A 22,408-nucleotide genomic window follows, 5' to 3' on the forward strand; every position below is an offset into this window, starting at 1 on the left:
GTCAGGAAATTAAAGCGCTTTGTAAACCGTTATATGTACTTGTTTCTAAAGCCAAGTCATTGTGGTGATCACGTTCATGTCTCTTTGGGTTGGTTGTCAACTTGACTGTGTGTTGTCAGTTTTGTGTTCATACGTGAACGTTAAAAGAAATATCATCCGTGTGCCGGATTAGGGATATGTGTCCGTGTTCAGATCATGTTACTGACTGACGTGAAAGTAATGTAACGTATTGCATTACTTTTAAGAACAGCAATGCTGCATAGTTTATTTTTTAAAACTACAGCTACGAACATGTTTTTTGACTCAGATGAACTCAGCATATGTGCAGAGTAATATATCACTGTATACCAACTTCTCCCTGTGTGCTCTCTATAACTTCTACATCACTGACTAAAAATACGTTTCCAGTCTTTCTAGAATATACTGTGGTAAAGCAGAATGCCTGTTGCCAGATTCTTGGCAAAACCACTAAATGAATACAAAAACTGCTCTGCAGAAAACAAAATACCACAGCACTGCGGTTTAGCTTCGGTGTTGTGCCAACAACAATGAATTTCTGTTCGACGCAAATACAAGAAACTGAACTCTGAGGAGAAACAGAAGAAACGAGCAAAGCCACTCACCATCTTGAGAGGCCAAGATCAGCTTGACTCAATGTGATTGTGTTCAGGACAAACTGAGTCATGCTGCGTAATCCAAATTTAATGTCCATGATGTTTCAGGGATCCATCATTGTGCAGCCCGTTCCTTATGGCTTGGCTTTGTTTTGAAATTGCCAGTGATTAAACACTCTGGCTTCTTCTCCCACTGCTCTCTGAAACTCACAGACTGAAGAAAGCATATAATATGTGAGTTTCTTTTGGACGCTGGTCTTTAAATACAGTGGACATGCTCTGTATCAGCAAGTCAGCCATGCCGTCCTGCTCACGTCCTGTCATTGAGCTGAAGACTGGGTTCACAGGAGGAGACAGCGGTTACAGTCTCACCACAGAGCTGTCATGTGGAGAAGAAAACTGAGCAGGATGGGTACTGTATGAGTGGCTGGGTGGGAACAAACTGGAAGCTGGCTGTGCTCAGCCATGGGCCCAGCATTCCTATCCCACACACACTGGGCAGGCTTAAAGTGCACCTTGTTTTTAGACAGAGAGAAATCCATAAAGGGTGACGGAGAAGGTCTGATGCGAACTAAGCATTTGGTGAGTTAGCAAGTGTATTGCAAAGTTTAACTACATTAGACTATTTTGTTATCAATAATTTAATATTTTCTAATGTATATATGTATATTGCTGTATTTTCTTTTTCTTTTTACACATATTTTAAATCTTACAGTAAGATTTAAGGTTCATTAAGAAACCCCCCACCTCATTATCCATGTAGTGATAATGCCATGCTCAAACTCTTGAGCTAATCAGACAGAGATTTATGCCAGAATAATCTGGCTGCAGTTGACTTAAACTGATCCAACAGAGTAGAGTAAAACTTTTTGGAACAATTATGGAGCTAGAGAACAGCAATAGCTTGTTTAACACAACTGGAACTGTATGTTTGTATACCGAAAATGGTGCCGATTGCTTCAGTCATGACTTCCTGTGCTGCTCTGTTCTGTGAAAATGATCTTTACAAACTGGAATCACAACAGTCACAAAACCAGAATTTCCTGCGTGATCTATTAAGTAATTTAAGCTTGTCTAAATAATTTGACAGGATTTCACAGCTCATAAATTGCAAATTATCCTCCAGTTTGTCCTCTTTGGGGTAAAGTATGTAAGAAAACTTGTATATTTGTTTTGCACAGCATTCTATAAATAATGATTATTAGTATTACTATTGTTTCTTTTACATGAAGCAGATTTTGAAACTGCATACTTTACTCTCCAGACACAACCCTCTTGTCCGCTATCTCAGTCTGAGTCTAAATGCAGGGCATTCCACAGATAACATTAGCATGACATAGCCGCCTATTTTTAATGTGGATTCTGTAAAAATCCACGTGTGAAGCATGTTCTTCTGGGACAGCGTGGGAAACCTTACTAATGCTGAAATTTTTCATGTCCAACTTAAAAATAAAAATACACCAAACTGTGCACATTACCAAATTTGCATTCAAGATGTTAATGGCCAAAGTAATATTAGTTGAATTAACTTTTCCAGCTCTCTTGTGATAAAGGAAAGTTTGTTCTCATGGTCTCATGTTTATTAGTCTTTATATACTCCTATATTTTTATTTATGTCACTGTTATTTCTGCTGTTGCTCTGTCTGGTTAGATTTAAGTAGGAATACATTCAAAAATCATCTTTTTGAGCCGTAACTGACAATTAACTAACTGAAAAAAAGGGCACATCTTGCACTTGCCAGTCAAAATGTGGAACAAGGGATAAAAATGCTGTTCATACAGAGGGACACCTGGTCACGCTATTCATAAGTGATCCATAAAGTCCAGCTTTGGTCTTTACCTTGAAGGATTTATTTTTGTGAAAGCCTGAGTGATTCTAGTGGTATGCTTACACTGAGCTTTGTGTGTGTGTGTTCCATCTCGTAGGGATTTGTTTATTTGGTTTGACTTGTTATGATGTGAGGTGTCATTTGAATTGCACCAAGAGAAGAAAAATTTACTTTATCTCTTTTCTAAAGTTAACTGGATGCCAGATTTTAAGATCTATTCATCGTACAAGCAACTTTAGAGCTTTTCTGTTTATGAGTACTTGATTTACTTATGTGGTTTTACCTTACCAAAATAAACTAGGGTTTCCACTGTCATTAATATCAAGTAGATAAAGCTTTAATCCATCCCCTTTGATATCATCCCGCATCATTCACTACAAAGCTTCCACTGACACCTGAGAGTTGTTTAGCACAATGAGCATTAAAGCCATTCCTTGACAGTGCTAACTGCGGGTAAGAGATCTGAATGACCTTCTCAGCAAGCATTCTGGCCTAAAGCCCAACCTTGTTGCGACCATTCCTCCATTCAGCACTGTTCAAAGAAAAGCTCACAGCCAGAACCAAGAGGAATGTCTCTTCTGAAACATACAGAGATGGATGACAAACCAAAGTCCTACATTTACCACCATGGAAACATTTTGTGTTTAGAAGCCATAGCGTTTCGAAACTGCAAACACAGCAAGAGTGGTCACTTGGAGGCAACTTCCTAGCAATAATGTGGAAGTAACGTGTCATGAGATAAATCTGATATTAACAGATTTTTCTAATCATTTTGTTCTCGGCCAGCAATGAGAATATGTGTAGGTCTTACACTGCTAACTGCTGCAGATTAGCTATATGTTTACCAATTAGCTCCAGTCTCTGTTCTAACTTTGATTAGCTGCTAGTGTACAGAGGGATCTTAGAGCTTTTTTTCTGAAAAAGATTTGTATTGCTGTGCATAAAACATATAAACAACAAGCAGAAACTGTATACAGCTCTATGAACTCAAAGAGAGCTGCAGGTTTTTCTGATCTTTGACTTCACTGGAAAAGCAGCTGCACCATCTTTAGGCATTGTCGTCCCCGTACTCTGTCAATATGAAACGGCTTTACTGATTTCACCATCAGTCAAATCTCACGCAGAGGGAGGCACGTTTGAAAACTTCAGCAGCTACCGCATCTAACTCCATGACCCCCAACAACTGTGTTCTTGGCATGTAACAACACATGCAACACACAGCATCGGTGTGAGACGGCTAGCAGAGAAATTTGCCTTTAAAGACGCAAGACCCCATTCTGCAGCAGAGCTATTGTTGCTGTGCTAATGATAGAAAAACAGTGTCAACATCCTGACATGTTTCAGGGGACGGTGACAGGGCTTCATGAGCATCACAAGTTTGAGTGTGACACACCGTGATGTCAGAAATAAATGTGTAGGAGGACAGAGTGGAAGCACCGTTCCACTTTCCATATATTTTTATAACAAAAAATGGCTATTCAGTGTGAAGAGTGAAGAGAGTTGAGAAAGTGGTGGGGATGGTGAAAAATGGGTGATAGGTTGTGGGCAATACAGGTGCTGCCACAGAGCTGTAAAAACACTTCTGCTACAACCCTCCTCACCAAAGAGAGTTTGTCTGCTTCAATACTTCTTTAATCAGACAAACTCAAATTATTCAGACGTGATGTACTGACACTGTTTTGAACTTGTATGTGATTTGCTTCATTAAATTTCACCAAAGTGAACATAACATATTTTGTCATAGTGGTTTCATCTTTGGACAGTGCAACAGCATTTAGCATTAAGGTAATCAAGGTAATCAACTAATCACATGACTGTAGGAATAAACAAGCCGATGTACTAATACAACAAGAAGTCAATAGGAGTTATCTTTAAGGTTTCCAACAGTTAACTGGGTATGTTAAGCAGATTCTTTCTAAATGATATGTAAAGAAAAGATGGGAGAATTAGAAGCAATAGAAAGGTTACATAGCAGACATATAAACTGCAGTTCCACTACTGATAGTTACACACAATACAAGTATTAGAAAGTTGACACCAATTGGAAGGTGTTAGAGTGTCATTCAAGCCTTTGTAACTTAAAAATCCGTTGTGGAGCAGGAACGATTGGGATATCATTTAGCGTCTGTCACCAGCCTCTACAGACAAGATCAGTTTAGATTGTCACGGACCCGGCTCTGGGGACTCGGGGTCCGTGGGCAGTGGGGACGATGACTGTTGTTGTTGTTGTTGTTGTTGTTATTATTATTTGGTGTGTTGTCTGCACTGCCCCTGTGCACATCTGTATGTAGGCAGGTATGTGTGTGTGTATCGCCTTTCTGCTGTGGCCAAGTTACAGGCACCTTCAGCCCCGGGGGGCGTGGCCTAACTTGAGGGCTGGCCACACCCGAAGTCCTGGCCGCACACCTGCTCCTCATCTGGGCTCGTCGGGGGAGCTATTTAGATGAGCGATGGAGCTTCCACCGACGCTGGAGTATTGCGTTTGACTACATGTCAGTCTTCAAGCAAGTCAAGTCAAGTGTGAGTGTATGCCTGCCTGCTGGGATAAGTTGTAACGGCTGCCTCTATTGTCTTCCCCTCAGGAGGAGTGTGGGACGAGAAGGAGCAGTGAGCACGGGGAGTGCAGGGACACTGGGGCAGAGAGCACTACACGGGGACTTTTGGGAAGAAGACACTACACTGGGAAACTGGGGATTTATTGTTGTTTACTTCACCACCTTGTAAATAAACACTGTTGCACTGAAGAGTCCGGCGTTTGGGTCCTATTTCCCCATCTCCCCACGGTCTGCCAGCCAGACCGTGACATAGCATGTGATATTCTCCCTCAACGGCGTACCTTGACAGGAGAACCACAGTTTTGCTCCATTGTACTTCCGTCACTCATACTGTACCCAGACCCGGAAAAAAGAGTTTTCCTACTTTTTTAAGAAACTATCAGTTGAGCAAAAAACTTAAAGGATATTCAGAAAAGAAGTGGAAAAATCCTTTTGTATTATTTGCAGAGAACAGTGTGGCTCTTTCCCACTTAAACCTCAGTTACCATTAAAGCTACTGTTAGCAGTTGATATAGTAAAAACATTCAATAAAAAGTTCACTGGAAATTAGGTCAATTTTTTTGTCTAGTAAATCATAATTATCCTCAGGAGTGTCTGCATACATGAGTATGAGATATGAAAACTTCCTTCCCCAAGGACATACTTCTGACTGGAATAATGTGAAGATGCCCTTGTAAGGCCAAAAAAAGGAACAGTATGTTTGGGCCTGAGGTCATTCTTTCCTTTGGCATAATATTATGGAAGTTAAATTTGCTGCCCTCCTGATGTTTCTAGGCAACCGTGTGGCTTATGGAGAATTCAGATGGGGTCAAGTTGCACACGCACATTTGCACAGACCTGTAGCCAGAGTTGTGGTCTAAGATCAGCCACCCCATTAGATATCATGCTAATAAATGTAGACAGATGACAGAGACTGATAGCTCCTACACGTCACAGCAGCAGTAATCACAGCAGCTTCCTCAGGCACCAAAGGAGCTATTTGCCTCCCAAAAAAGATTACATTCAGCTGGATAAATAACTACACTGCTTCACCACAAGTCTGCTAAAGTGAACACACCATCTTCTTGGTTGGACACTTTATGGTAAGCTATAAAAGTACCCATAATTCTCATTTTCAGAGGGGAAAAAAGATGACAGCAGCACCATACCTCCCGAGAGATGAAATGGCCTCAAGATCACGCCAAGAGAAATATCCAAATGCATTTTAAGCTTCCCAGTTCCATTGACAGCTAGTCGAAGAAATAACAAGGGGGAATCAGCCAGAGAAAAGCCAACATCCAGAGCTAACAAAAGGCTTTAGAGTAGAGCTCAGCAGCTCTGGGAGCAGCTCCAACAGGCCAGAGACTGGAACTGGATCCCTAGTCAGGCTGGTTCAGTAAAGAGGATCGTGTGGGTACCTGACACCGGAGCAGTGACGGCCAGCAAAACATCAGGAGCTTCTTAATAATGAATGAGCAAAGCCTGTAGAGAGGCACCACACTCACATACACAGCACATGGCTAATAGAGAGTCACACTGAGATAATTGATGACAGACTTACAGCGTGGTCAGGTAAAAGCAGGGTATGTGACTATAATCAGTCGAAGCAACTTGACACATGTTACTAACAAAGTAGCCTGTCATAACTCTGCAGCAGCCACTTTACGCAGAAAGGACCACAAATGTGCCTATAAGATAAGTTTAAGCACAAGAGAAACTTACACACCTCTCTACTTAGTTTTAGTGCATAATAAAAAAAAAATTAAATGACAAAAGCGGGAGAAAGGAAAACTGGAAGATCACTCAGTTACAGGCCAGTGTGGTGTTCAAAATAACAAGATTGATGGGTGTTGTCATGTATGACTTAACCCCAACCACACCCACCTCAGAAACAACCTTTGATTGGCTGAGATGCATTTCTTGTGGCAAAGGAGAGGGGAAAACCGAATCAGAGCTGCAGACTGCTTCAAGAAACAAAAGTGGAAAGCTGTTTTTTTTTTCAGTGAACCATCAGCTGAGTCACCTCAGAGCCAAGAAGACTGACAAACACTGAGGTTAAAGGCAGGAGACAGAAGTGAATCCATTTGAAAAGTGTGGTCAGACTGGCTGGGTCCTGAAAACCCAGATTAAGTGGGCACAGAACACCTAACCAGAACTAAAACCCAAAAGCAACATCAAATGGAACCACATTGTCATTAGATATGTGCCTTTTGTTTTTATAAAACAAAACTTGGCAGCAGTTAACTCGATTAACTTGCGGAGAACTGCATACCTTAACATCATCAGTGCTATGCTGCTCACTCAGCGAAGCTATAAATCTGATGTACACAGTGCAAGACAGCAAGCCCACCAACTCAGGACATGCTAGTTTTTACATCCTGGTCATAACTTTCTTATTTGTCACTGGCTTGGAAAATCCCTGTAGTAACAAGTACACCTTCTAGGTTTCACCACCTTTTTACAAATCGCTTTTACAGCTCCTAGTGATTATATGATTTTATTCAAATATGCTTTGAATGTACCTCTTTCCTCTTAAGTGTGTCTTTAACTATTGCTATGACTTAACTGTATTCAGCTGTATGTCCAGCTTTTACGGTTATCTCCCATCACGGGTATGCAGTTAACTGAACAAATTTTCATCAGGATTAGGAACCATAGCACTGTAACACAGAGTCTGCTATCATGAGAGTGAATTGTATTTAAATTATGGAAAATTCCTACTTTCAGCTGTTTGTTGCCTCAGACAGTGCCAGTAATTCCATTCTCATAGACCTCCTCAAGCATGTTGTCAGCATTCATGGGAGGACGTTTCATTCTTTCCACTACTTCCAGAGACAGATCATCAATGCCAGAGATGCCAACAGAATCATACAAGGCTGGAACCACTTTTACTTCAACTTATTTATTGTAGATTGTACTATTTTTATTCTTTGCCCTGCTGCTGTTTATATTTCCTTGTGGGAAATATAAAGTATCTATCTATCTATCTATCTATCTATCTATCTATCTATCTATCTATCTATCTATCTATCTATCTATCTATCTATCTATCTATCTATCTATCTATCTATCTATCTATCTATCTATCTATCTATCTATCTATCTATCTATCTATCTATCTATCTATCTCCTTGCTTTTTACACAAGCAGATATTTGTGAAAGAAGAAGCGCTTAATGTTAGCGTCTGGCATACAAAAAATGAAATTGAACATAACCTGGTGGTTTTCTGCCAAATAATCCTTAACCATCCATTTCTGATTAACTGTGTGCAGAACATCACATAGCAACTCAAAGAGTGTGCATGTGGAACCGTGAGGGTTCACTGAACTCTCAGCTGCCTCTGTGGAGCCACTCAAACTCAGCACGAGATCTTAGTAAAGCCACAAGCCGAAGGAGAAAACTCTATAAAACAATAAGTGAACAAGTTACCATGGGGGTGTAGCAGTTTAAAGAAAAAAAATATACAGGTGCATCGAGCTACAGATTTTAAGACCAACAAAATCCCTGAAAATCAGCTGCCACGTTTGACTTCTGACATGTGGCCAAAACATTCCTTTGAAGCAGATTCCCAACCACAGCAAGAGCTTTCAAGCCTCAGCATCATTTCCTAGTCTCCTGCTATCAATCACAAACAAAGTGACCTCATGACAGTTATGTCACACAGCTCCTTCAGTTAGATGGAGTGCCGTGGAAATGGCATTGGACCAGTTATGACTTTGCATTACATGTCAGGGAGACCACGCGGCTGCAAGAATGTATGAGTGAAGCACACTGTATGAAGAATTTATCATCACCTGTCAGCTCAGCTATCTCCACCCACAGCCACCTGCAATGTAAATTCATGCCCTATATATCCAGTGCCCAGACCATAAATAAACCGGTGAAAGGAAGGCTGAGTTACACACCTTATTTGGGTATGTGAGTGATGTGATATTAGGGACCACACGCAAAATGGCTGAGAAAAAGAATAGACACATGAATGGGAGTAGGGCTGCAATAGCAGTAATTCCATGCTACTCAAGGCTACAGCTGTTTGACATTAGGAGGTGGGAGTAAATTAGGTGGGCTGGGTCCATGTGTGGGTTTAGGGAGAAAGGAAGAGAAGACTAGGAATCCTGGGTGGAGGATAGGTCTGCTGCCCAGACCTAAGCAAAGGAACACAAGAACCACTTGAGGGTAGGGTGGAACTTTTCAAGACTGTTTTTCCTCTAACTGTTATTCCGCTGCTGCATTAAAAGTGCAGGGTGAACGGCACAAGTGGTCATGTTGATAAGTAAATATCGGCTGCAAAAATCTCAAGGTATGCAGGAAAGGCTCCATGTGTACCCACCGTGCACACATGTGGCACCTCTAAAAGACATTTCAGTGCTGTTTTTTGTACTTTGGGCATGAAAAGTAAACATGCAGCAGTTTTATGCAGTTTTCTGCGTAATTAGAGCTGAAAAACAGTTAGAGCTGCTAACTCTCATTTAAGATATAAAGAATATTCTCATGCTTTAAAAAAGTGTGATTTTAAAATGAGATATGCATCATTTAGAAAGGTGTAACACCACCGCTGGTAGAATTGTTGTGGACATTTAACCTCACCCTCTTTTTTCTTTCTTTCTTTCTTTTTTGGACATAATAATGGCCTTTCTTTCTAAATTCGAATCTGAAAGCTGCTGAGTGTCTGTCTCCGATGTATAAATCAATGCAAGCCACAAGCTGACAAAAGCAGAGTGGGTGCAGAGGTTATCTAAACAGAAAATGACACTGCTAGACCGAAGGAGTAGCAGGCTGTCAAGACTCCCCAAGGTTTTCCCAAACACCACCAAGGCTTGTTCACAAAGAGGAGTGAGCGGTAACCTTTCTGAATCCTACAACAAACACGGACGTACTGAAGCCGCCACTTCCTTTCATGATCTCCCCAGTGGACCAAAACAGTGGGCCAGAGAGCAGATATAGCACATGTCAATTGAACTAAAGACAGAAAAAGCAGCCTAAAGCTCAGCAAGCCATGACCTTCCTCCAATTAGTAGATGGAGATGAGGGGAGAAAAACGGACGGAGCAAAGAAAAAGAGGTTAACTCAAGGGAAGCTTCATACTGATGCTCTAATTCAACCAGTCTCATATTGATTTATCTCTCAGTCTTGGGCCCCCATGTGTCTGCCATACTGGGCCCACCTACACAAAAATTTATACCTGCACTCTTCTAATTGAGTCCATACTTTGAAGAGAGGGCCTCCACTGAGTCATGAACATTGTTGCAGTGATGTGTCAACAGTTAGCATTACCCACAATAAAGTAACGTCAAAGAGGTACATGTGCCACATGTGGATTTTCAACAGCACAAAGTCAGTGACAATGGTGTGGGTTCAAATTTGTTACAAATGTTCATACTTATTGCAGAAGTTGCATAAAATGTGCAAAATATGTATAATCTCAAGAAGTGATTTCTGTGTTTAAATTAAATAATGAAGTTTTGCAGAGAATTTCTTCCTTTCTACTTTTTTTTAACAGTTTTCATTGACGAAGCCGAGATAGACACAAAAGGAGCTCCTTGCTGGGATGCACTAACATGCTATTAGTGCATTTCGTCAGAATAGTCTGTTTTGCTAGTGATGTATGAATGGCTCTACCTAGCTAAGAAGCAAAGCAAATTCTGATTTTCGTGCTTTTCCAACTTTACTACCAGAACTCACTATTGTTGTCCCTCCTGAGTTCCAACATCCAACTTCCGAGGTAACAGGAAGGCTGCATATACCACATTATCGGTGTTGCCAGAAATGTAGTACTGCAATTATCACAATTTACAGATAGCTTTCTTTCTCCATGGTCGAACGCTGACTCTGAACAAAGTAGGCACTCTGTCATGTTCGATTTATACATTACATTTCAGTAATTTAGCTTAGCTTGAGACAATCTACTATGATAAATATCTTCATATCTTCACTTTCCACCCCATTCCTGGAGCTTATATTCTTCCTCCTGCTCCTACTGCCTGAGCAGCTGTCACCCAGCTGCTCCAGAGACATCAACCTTTTTTCCCCACAAAGTTATAGTCTTCTGCAAAATGCAGTATTGTCATAATTCTTCCTGCTTTCCTCCTTTGTTCCATTTATTTTCATAAATATCAGCAAAAAATTGTAGTAATTCCCGAAAACTCTATTCCTTAATAGTGTGAGCCATAGTTTCTGCAAAGTATACGTTAAAATGTGTTTTATAACAACAAGCATTAACCATCCAGATGCTGTCTAACAGACGGTTCATTATGTTTTCCTATTAACTGAAGAACAGTAGGAATGAATTAAAAATATGAGCCAAAAAATACAAGACTGTTGCAACCAATGAATTGTACTACTTCTGTTTTCTCTGAAGAAAACCCTGAGCTCCTGAGCCATGAGTGAGAAAGCAGTCCTGGCTCTATGAGAAATAGCTTCTGGGGAAGCACCAGACTAGTGGGAGGAGAACAAAAAATGACCGGTTCTTGACTCCAGCAAGGCCACACAGAAGCATGAATGAGGGTCTGGAAAATGGAAATAAATTACAAAGAAAGAAACTAGTTTATCCAGAGGAAAGAGGCTGATCGTAGAGAATGACTGGACCAAGTCCACTTTCAGGCATGTAATATAGTCTTGAAAGAGAATGACTTTGTTGTCAGCAACTTTAAGGAGCCTTTAATTATAGGAGCAAATATACTGAAAGGGTTTGACAGTTTTTGATAGATGAAAGAAGTTCTCATGTTCAGTATAAAACCACTTCAGCATCACAGACACGGTTCTGACTGCATAATGCTTTGGCAATGAGCTCTCAAAAGCCAGACTTCCGTGGAGTCAAGTGCAGCTTCATGCTTCCAGATTTAGTAGCAGCCACACCCTCAGTGACAGTAACTGTTCATCTAGAGTGGCACTCTTTTAATGTGACAGGACAATGTGTGGGGGTGAGACCGTAGAGAGACGAGATTTTTTACAGCGGAAACCCTGATGTTCCACACCCGAAAACCTAATTAAACAGCGTGGCAGCACAGTGAGGGCCACACCTGCATGCGCGGTTCATGCTGACCACAACACGCCCTCCTAAGCTGTTCATCAGACAGCCAAGAGGAGAATGCATGGCAGATTTATCCCTAAGCAACCATGTACTGTATTATTAGAAGAAGTGCTAAACAGATATTTAAGGGAAACAGCAGTCATAACCATCTGAGAATAAACGTTTGATAATGTTCTGCTTAAATATAAAAGGAGGAAGAGGAAGGTCTGAACTCTGTTTAGACTGCTGCCTCTCTGGATAGATACATTTTACATGTAAAAATGGCTGTCAACTTAAATTAATATAATTAAATTCATCTCCAGTAAGAGAATTTATGTGGCCCAAACCACAGGAAAGAATTGTTGCACATTTTGTCTACTTGTATTTAGATACTTTAAGTACACAATGTACACCATGCACTTATTTAATTTAACATGGGGGGAATGATGCTACTAGCTAGCTAGTGAGACCTGGCATTGCCATTTTTCTGAAAACTGATTAGCAATCTCTTCCTTTCTGTTACAATTACAGATTGGCAACCAACTTTTTGACTTTTTTCATTTAGGTACTTGTGCACTGCAGTAGAGTACTTATTAGCATGAGCGCAGTTAAGCTTAGCAATGAAAATGAGGTGGGAGCCAAGCTAGTCATAAACATTAGCTAAAAAAGACACGTGCTTAGTATGTTCATCAGGCTGTAACATGATGAGAACTTCTTTCATTCTGTTAAATTTAAATATGAGTTTTTCAGTACTTTTTGATCCTTAACATCGTGACAGCCCTAACGAACACATTGGGTTATAGCCTACATTAACGAAGTTGAAATCATTCTTTAAAATGAATAATCATGTAGCTGTCTCAGCCTATAGTCTGTGGATAAGAACTTATTGAAAAATCTGCACCTCAGCTTTAACTTCATATTAATGTTTACTCTCCAATGACAAACAGCTTAGGTTCGATCATCATCCACAAATACTGCTGGCCTATTTTCAGGTGAATAGTCAACTTTCAGATCATGGTTTATAACACTGGGTGTTTATCGTTTGCTGGAAAAAGTTTGGAGCATAAATTAAGAGTGCACCACTACAACACTGCATTATTATAATGTTCTGAATCTACAAGATTCACCGTTAGGTCCTGTGTGCTGTTGTTTTTCACATAATTACACAGTCCATGAAATGCTTCTGATTCAGATTGAATGTTGCTGATCAGTGGTCTTTTTTTCTCCTCGTACATTTCCACTGAGAACACAGGTAACATCTCCTAAAGTGGATATGGTGAATAGACCAGCGTGGTGATAGACCACACTGTTCGCCTATAAAATCTCTGGGTTCATATGAAAAAACATGACACAGCTCTCATGTAGTCACTAATTGCCTTTGTCATGCATACACACATTGCCCAAAACCACATCACAAACAGACAGAAGCCTGTAGTAAAGGCATGTGTCCTCATCATTACCACCGGCCTCACTGTAATCTTTGTTGTTTTGCAGAGTCTGAGCTTCCATCATTCCCACACAAACCAGGTCAGCCTATTCCAAACAGTTATAGCAGAAAGTTGGAGTTGAACACGGTGGAGTTTAACTCCAACGTGACTCAAACACAAACGCAGCTATGATGATGGTTTTAACTGTTATTTGAAAGCGAGGAGTTGTTTTTCTTAGGTTATGTTGATGATTCATTCGGTAGCGCCTGTATGAAGGCTGATTCAGCAAAAAAGTTCTATCCTGTAGATTCTTTTCATGACTTTAAGTAGCACTATTCAATAATCTGATGTTAAAACTGAAGAAAAGTGCAGAATTTAGCAGCTAAAGCTATCAGGTTGGTAGAGACCAAAAAAAGAGCAAAAGGGGAGCAAACACTGGACTTACCAAAATTCCAAGAACATTAATTTTAAGTTCCAAGGTGGTGAAAAACCTGCACAGGAAGCACATATGCTGACGACTTGTGAGTATTATGTATTGATCATTAATATCCCCATTCAAAAGTATTTACAGTTTTGTAGAACTTCTAGAGATCTAAACTTAATTTTGTGTCCTTTTCCTATCTGACACTTTGAGCTTGGTTGCTTTTCACGTCTCCTGTGTTTATGAGATTTAAATAATTCACAACACTAATCAGTTTCCAGCTGCACCTTGCTCAACACAGCAACAGCATCGCCAACTGGAAAAGTCTGTGAACGCTTGGAAAAAACAGATGATCTGCCACGGATGCCCTGCATTCTCTTTTAAGTTTTGTATTTGAATGCTTCACAGCTAAGTCATGCAAGCCAAAGTTTTCCACAGTTTAAAGGCTCAAAGTTCCTTGACAGAAGCCTTTCACTATTCCCAGAATTTGAGATCAGACTGAACTCTTTGCAAAACTTACCCATTCTCTTTGTCAGCAACTGAAAGCTTTAAGCGTGTCCAGTCGGGTTCATAGTTACAGCTCGTAGTACTTCTCAGCACACTCTCCGTGTGTGTCTTCGCTTTCATTCACGCTGACTTAGTCTCTGTCTTCCTTCTCGGTGCCCAGCTGGACCAACCGCCTCTGAAGCCTGCTGCAGTAAGACTGCTCAGAGTGTAAACGTGACTGGCCTTAAAGGTTTTTCTTGAGGAGAACAAACCCACATCCCACTGTCAGTCAAGCAGCTGAGCATAGTTTCAGCTGGGCTGCCATCCAAACAGACATGAAACTAGTCTATTTTGGTCTGCCATATGAGCAGTGGTGCTTTTCAGAGACAGGAGGTGGGGATGCAGGAGGGGGATTCTGTGGTGGAGCATGTAATTGCAGAGTGACCAGTTATGGTGGGATGTAATTGCAGACCTCATCAGATATAGCGAAACTGCCAACAAGACAAGGTAAAGGACTTTAAAATAAGGCTCTTGGAAAAAAAAGAAGAGAGAAACACAACAGACCACATAAATAAATGAGGAGCTGGGTTCCAGATGTGGCAGCACAGGGAGGGAGGGGAGGAGAAGTACAAGGGGGAGAAAGAAAGCACGGCAGTTGAAGGAACTGCCATTGCAGCAGAAAGAAATCTCATTTCTGACAGAGTGAAAGGGTGTTTACCTCCTCAGGAACAGTCGCACAAGACGGAATGGGGGGATTGGGGAAGGTGAAAGGATGTTGGGCCCACCCTTATGTTGTTTCTGGACCTTTACCATGAGTACTCATGGGTGTCTGGTTTCACGTCAGCCTTGGAAATGACTACCTTATGGAAAAACTCGGGGCTTTAAAAATGAGGAAGGAAAATGAAAATATAAACGGCGGTCGGCTGGTTCCCATTACAACCGAGACTCAGCTGGTCTGGGTTGCTGCCGCTAGTGTTGCTACGTACTCTTGAGTGAATAATTATTATGTGACTTTATGAAGCGGGTCCCACTACACACGCACTCCCATGCACACAACACAGGCCTGTTATACTTTAGGGTGTTGATAAATATTAGCTTTAGTTGAAATCTGAACATAAACGCCTTATTTCCTCCGAAATCTTACCTCATTTCCTGGCAAAACCAACAGGAGAGTCAAAAGCAGACCGAGAGTCACATTGCCATATGTGAAGGTAATCCTCAGCCAGACACAGTTTAATAGTTTGTAAATATAGTCAATATCACATCAGAGCCATTATTTTAAACTTCCTTAATTTTCTTCTGCAATATGTAGTGAATACTTTTGATGTTATGATGCCTTTGCTACATAAGTGAAGGAAATCACATTAATATAAATAAAAAGACAACAATGATCATACTAAAAAAAGAATTCAATGTGACAAAAATTAAACAGTAAGTTAGGAAATATTTAGCTTGGCATCAAGCATACTGATGCATAGGTTGCTGTATTTTTTGATGATGAAGAAGGATTACTGTAAATGTCATAAACAGGATCTCAAACACACGTCCATTTGGTTTGAGAGTGAATATATGTGAATTTCTAGTCCTGGACAGCTTTTATTGAGTTTGTTGAGTTTAAATGACTGGCCAAAGACGGCTTTGTTTGTTTATTGGATTTTTGAGTAGATAAGTCAATATAATATTTCTGGAACAAGCAGTTTACATGCTTCACCAAATACTACAGGTAAACTGTTGAAAATGTCTCATTATATGTCTTATTTGGTGAACACTGTGGATATAGATTAAAACAATATCAAGAAAATGAGCACGCAAAGAGCGCAAACCTCTATCAAGGCAGCTCACTCTCTTGGCAATACTTTTCACTGAACAGTGTTGTGTTTTCTTTATAGTTGGGGGGGTTTTTTTGTTCTTTTTAAATATTGCGAAGTTTGTGATGCAGTCAGAAAATGTGTGTCTTTTGTTATTTGCCTTGTTGAAACTCATTTTAAAATACTTCACATAATTTTGAGTACAATCTTTTTGTTTTGTTATTATTTCACTAGCTGGGACCACATCCTTGGTAACGATGGGCGATGACGGATGAGGAAATGTGAACTGGTGCTGCGGTTTGGGTAAGGCCTCAAAGGGGACCGGCGACGGCTCCCGGGCCGGGCAGATCCCCATGTACTAACGAGAAGTGAATGAAGGAAAGGAAGAGAGGAGAAGAGAGGGAAAATGGGGGGGAAGGGTGGGGCATGAAAATGAGAACAGCAGGTATTGGTGAAGGGGGGCCTGAGGCCGGAGGGGGCATGAAGGAGGAGTGGTCCCGCTCCTGAAATTCAGACGGTATCTCCACTTGTATGTGGGAGAGGTCAAAGGTCAAATTTAATATGATTTTTTTTAAAAATTCTTATACAGTACTTTCTATATGTTGACAGTACACGGGAATCATAGTTTCTCATTTCTAAGACTTTTTGTCAATTTTTTAACCGATAAATCATCGAAGACCTTGGTTCGATGTAAGGCAAATTATGATGAACTGTTAACATGACCCCACTCTGCACTCTCACTCTGCACCCGTACTTAGTTTTCATTCAAAACTTTTTAAGATATCTTGTTTACAGAGAGAATCCTACCAAAAACCTTGGCGGAGGAAATATAGTTCTGCCAGGCAGCTACATTTTTCTGGTGGCTTGTATGTGCTGACAAAGTTTTATTAAACATTGTTAAGAAATAACAAGGATTAAAAGTTACGTGGAAATACGACTCATTTTCCACAAATTTCAAACTATTCTAGGGAAGCATCGTCCAAAACCCCAGGTTTTGAAATTGGATTGTGGTGTAGATTTCTGGGAACTGGACGAGCAGTGCATCTTCTCTTTGGAGTAGAGGGCCAAATGATTGGTTTTCTTATATGAACTGTCTAATTTCCAATTGCAAGGGCCCCATTAAAAAGCAGCTGCATACCATTATGACTGTTATTCTCATTGGCATAGTGAGATTGTGAGATTATTGCTGAGAAAAAAGCCCCAAAACCAAACCCACAAATCAACCCTCAACCTGTCACCATCCCTCAATTATCAGAATCTAGGGTTTATTCTTTTCCTTATCTGTCATGCAGGAAAAGTGTCCATGTGGATTCCAGCATGGATTTAGCAGCGATTTCCTCAGGCATATAAGCAGACAGATACTGAGAGCAAGAGAGAATAAGTGGAAAGACTGTAAAAACAACTGACAGACGAGGGTTTGAAGGCTCGAGAAGGAATGAAGCACAAATCTCCTTTTCTGTTTATACTCCCATAGCATAAGTTCACATATTAGTCAGACATATCCTGTCATCGGGGAAATAATAAGTTCAGTTCAGTTCAGTTCAGTTCATTTTTATTTCAAACATTTCAAACATGTGCCTTCACAATCATTACAAAATATCATTCCATTATTTGTTTGAAAAGGAGTAGGCTGAAGTATTTACTTATTTGTCCCTACCCCCTCAAGTTTTACCTCTCTTTCATTTAATTTTTTTTTTGTCTTAAATTAAACAAACAACATATGAAACATATAAACATATGAAGTAAAACAAAACATAACATACATAAATCAAAAACAAGAAATTAGCAAGCCCCACCACAGTATAGTTTCTTTCATATGAAAAATACAGAATGTGTATATTTGCAGATACACAAGTTATGGAAAAACAACAAACCAAAACAAAACAAAAAAACAAAAAAACAACCAAAAAAGAACCGCAACACCATTACCAGCAACATTACCGTCCTGGGTTAACCCCGTTTTCTTCATTCTTATACTTATTTAAAATTAGGTTTTTATATTTTACTTTAAACTGTTTTATGTTTTGACTGTCTTTTATTTCTTCTGTTAGACTGTTCCATAATTTAACTCCTGCAATTGAGATTGACATAGTTCTCAAAGTTGTTCTAGCACTTTGTATTTTTAAATTCCATTTCCCTCTTAAGTTATACCCACCTTCTCTTTCTATGAACAATTTACAGATTTCTTTGGGAAGCAATTTATTTCTGACTTTATACATTATTTGCGCTGTTTTAAGCTTCACCAAGTCTTGGAATTTAATAGCTTGCATTTTGACAAAGAGTGCATTTGTATGGTCCCTACATTATTTATTAATCTAATGGCCCTTTTCTGTATTATAGTTATTGTTTGTGTGTTACTTTTGTATGTGTTTCCCCAGACCTCTACACAGTAGCTCATATATGGCAGTAGTAAAGCACAGTATAAAATGTGCAGTGCTTTCTGATCCAACATATGCTTTGCTTTTCCCAGAACGGCAATGCCCCGTGCCAATTTCCCCCGAACATAAGTAATGTGTGGCTTCCAACAGAGCTTGTGGTCAATGATCACCCCAAGAAATTTTATTTCATTTACTCTTTCTAAATATACATTGTCAACACATATTTCTACTTCGATGTTTTTCTTTTGGTTTCCAAACAACATAAATTTGGTTTTATCGAGATTCAATGATAATTTATTTATATCAAACCACTTCTTTAATATCGTTAATTCCTGTGTGATCATTTCCAAAACCTGTGGCAATTCCCCACCTGCACACAGTATATTTGTGTCATCTGCAAATATTACAAACTTTAAAATCTCCGATACTCTGCAGATATCATTTAAGTACATAATAAACATTTTTGGACCCAGTACTGAACCTTGAGGTACTCCACAAGCTATATCCATCAAATTAGATTTATATTCATTTATTTGTACATATTGTTGCCTATTCCCTACATAGCTTTTTAACCATTCCAAAACCACTCCCCTAAACCCGTACTTTTCCAGTTTTTTTAATAGAATTTCATGATTAACAGTATCAAACGCCTTCTTTAGATCTAAGAAAACTCCGAGCGCATACCTCTTATTATCCATACATTCCGTTATCTTTTCCATTAAATCTATCAGTGCCAAAGCTGTTGATCTGTTGTTTCTGAACCCATACTGACTATCTGTCATTAATTCATATTTTTCCACAAAACTGTCAAATCTTTTTATGAAGAGTTTTTCCAGTATCTTAGAGAACTGGGAGAGTATTGACACTGGTCTATAGTTTGTAAAATGATGTCTTTCACCGGTTTTGTAAATGGGAATAACTTTAGCAACTTTCATTTTTTGTGGAAAAACTCCTTTTTGAAACGACAAGTTGAATATATATTTTAATGGTTTTACGATACCATCAATAACTGTCTTTACCGTTACCATATCAATATCATTCCAGTCTGTACTGGTTTTGTTCTTAAGTCCTCTAACCATGTCATAAATCTCTTTCTCTTCCACTGCTCTTAAAAACATTGAGCTACTATTCCTTTCAATATTTTCACCAGTGTCCCTTTCTATTCCATCAACCTTTATTTCTTCTGCCAGTTTTGGCCCTATGTTTACGAAGAATTCATTAAAGCCATTTACTATCTCCTCCATGTTATTAATACTTCTTGTCCCTTCTATAAAGTACCCAGGGTAATCATTATTCCTTGATTCATTTTTGATTATTCTGTTTAATACATTCCATATATCTCTTGTGTTATCTTTATTGTGTTCTAACCTTTTAATGTAATACTCTCTTTTACAGGATCTCATTATATTAGTTAATTTATTTTTGTAAGTTTTATACTTCATTTCAGTTTCTATTGTTCTCTTTTTTATGAATTCTCGATATAAGGTATTCTTTTTTTTGCTGGCATTTTGTAGTCCTTTTGTCATCCATGGTCTTCCTGCATAGTTGTGTTTCCTATTGATTTCAATTACTGGGCAGTTTTTATCAAGTAATGTGTTAAATGTTCTTAAAAATCCTTCGTAAGCTTTATTAACTTCTGTTTGTTCATATACAATATTCCAATCTTGCTTTAAAAGTTCATTTCTAAGACAATTTAAGGTCTTCTCTGTTCTTATTCTTTTGTAAATAATCTTATGTCCATCGTTGTTCACTTTATAATGGCAATTATACGATGCAAAGACTGGTAAATGGTCACTTATATCATTGATTAACAGCCCACTTTTTATCTTTCCTTCTATTATATTTGTAAATATATTATCTAATAGAGTTGCACAATGAGATGTTATTCTGGTCGGTCTTGTTATCAGTGGAAATAAACCGATGCTGTACATGGAATCAATAAATTCTTCTGTACTCTTATTATGATTTGGATTCAATAAGTCAATATTAAAGTCCCCACAAATAAACATTCTTTTCTGATTTATATTTGTAAATAAGTCCTCCATATTATCCTTAAATATCTCAATCTTAGATCCTGGTGTTCTATATATACAACTGACAATTAGGTTTTTCCTTTTTTCTATAATTATTTCCACTGATAAACATTCCATCACTCCATCAATAACAGTTGTCATTCTTCCCATTCTTTTGTACTTTAGGTTTTTATCAATGTAAAGTGCCACCCCACCTCCTTTCTTGTTGATCCTGTCTACATGAAGGAATTCATATCCATTTATTTTAAAGTCTTCTTCTTTTCCAGGAGTTATCCAGGTCTCCGATATGGCTATCACATTGAATGGCTGTTCAAACTGTGTTATGTAGTCTTTGATGGATTGAAAGTTTGCATATAAGCTTCGACTATTAAAGTGAACCATTGTTATACCCTGTTCTACCTTGAATTCCTTTTTAAGTTGCTCATTTGTATAATAATTGCATTCATTTGTCTTATTGTTAAAGAAATTACAATCAGGATCTATGTTGCTGTCATACATCAATGTCTTATTTTCAATATCTATATGAGTTGTTAGTTTTAAAATTGTCAGACATCTGCGTTGGTTGTGCACTTGGACGGTCCCATCATATTTAGCACTGCTTTGCATTTATCGGTTATATTTTTCTAGTTCCGTCATCTCTTTGATGACTAGAACCTTAGCCTGCTCTGGTGTTCCATTTAACTTAATGAATATTTTACAGTCTGACGTCCAAGTTGACTGTATTTTCTTCTGTTTTCTTAATATTCTTGCTTGTCTTGCAATGTCTGCATTTTTCTTGATTAGGTGTTCATTTAAATAAACATTTGTACCTTTTAGCTTTCTTCCTTGCTTGAGCAGTTCTTTTTTCTGTTTTCTATTAACAAAACGGATGATAATGGCAGGTATTTGATTTTTTCTCGGAAGAGGATGGCATCCCTCAATATTTTTGAGTCATCCAGTTGAGCGGCTAGAATCAAGACCAAACATTTATTTCTCTAAATGTCTGCAGCGCTGATCTAGCGTGTCTGATGTTGATCGGTTGCCATTTTTCCACGTGGATTCAATGTAATTCATAGAAACTAGATACGATGTTTGACAAAAGTACATTTGCTTCCATGGTACTGACAACTCTTGCGTGCACGATGCACTCAAATATCTTGCATTTGCTCTGGTGCACACTTGGCATTCATCCGTGCAGCCAAATAGGATCAACCATATCCTGTTTATCACTTTCACCCTTATTGAACGGGCTCATTATCCTCTCAGTTTCCCGACTTGCAATCCCGTATGTGCTATCCAAAACTGAGGGGCCTTTATTTATCCCTCCTTCAAGTATTTGTTTTTAGTTCTGTCTGTGATTTTGCTTGGAAAGCCTTCACATCAAATGGTTTGAAACTACTGGCAGTACACTCAAAGCGTGCTATTCCTGGGAAAATACAACATAAAATGGTAATAATGTATTTGTATGATATTTATCTTTTCCAGGTTGTGCAATTAATGTGATTAAATATTTGATTTCCTGTTACATAATTTTCCAAATACAGCTAGAGTCTCTTTTTTGTTGCTTACTAATGATGTGCACTTTTCTTTGAGCCTTTTATTTATGTATTTTTTGAGTTTGTACTTTTCTCAGTCTTACAAATGACCACTCAAGAATTAAATAATCTTCGATTTACTCTTGGATTATATGTTTCTCTTCATCATAGACCTACGTGAGAGTTCAGCAGGTTTTTTATCTTCGTAACAAAACAAGCAGGAGTTCAAACACAAAACCCATACAATCATTTTATTACTTGTGCCTTTTCATTTTGCTTTTCACTCTTTTTTAGGCTCAGATATTCTTCCTCATTTGTTTAATTGTTTGGGAAAATGAAAGAGAAAATAGCTTA

General features: G+C 38.9%; 1 protein-coding gene across 3 annotated transcripts in view; it reads right to left on the reverse strand.

Moving 5' to 3' along the window:
* Positions 1 to 14,626, reverse strand: part of insc (INSC spindle orientation adaptor protein) — a 55,282-nt gene extending 40,656 nt beyond the window's left edge. Inside the window, exon 1 of one of the 3 annotated variants that reach the window (XM_085462562.1) lies at positions 14,356 to 14,626. The gene's annotated coding sequence lies outside the window, so the exon portion shown is untranslated. Of the gene's footprint in view, positions 1 to 623; positions 1,003 to 6,146; positions 6,402 to 14,355 lie in introns of those variants that run through there. The other 2 variants (XM_085462565.1, XM_085462563.1) reach the window with 2 other exon arrangements.
* Positions 14,627 to 22,408: the final 7,782 nt, after the last annotated feature.

Source organism: Copadichromis virginalis, linkage group LG7, assembly GCF_057382275.1.
Source record: "Copadichromis virginalis isolate Kocher_CV1m ecotype Utaka linkage group LG7, C_Virginalis_male_GT1.1, whole genome shotgun sequence".
Lineage (NCBI taxonomy): Eukaryota > Metazoa > Chordata > Actinopteri > Cichliformes > Cichlidae > Copadichromis > Copadichromis virginalis.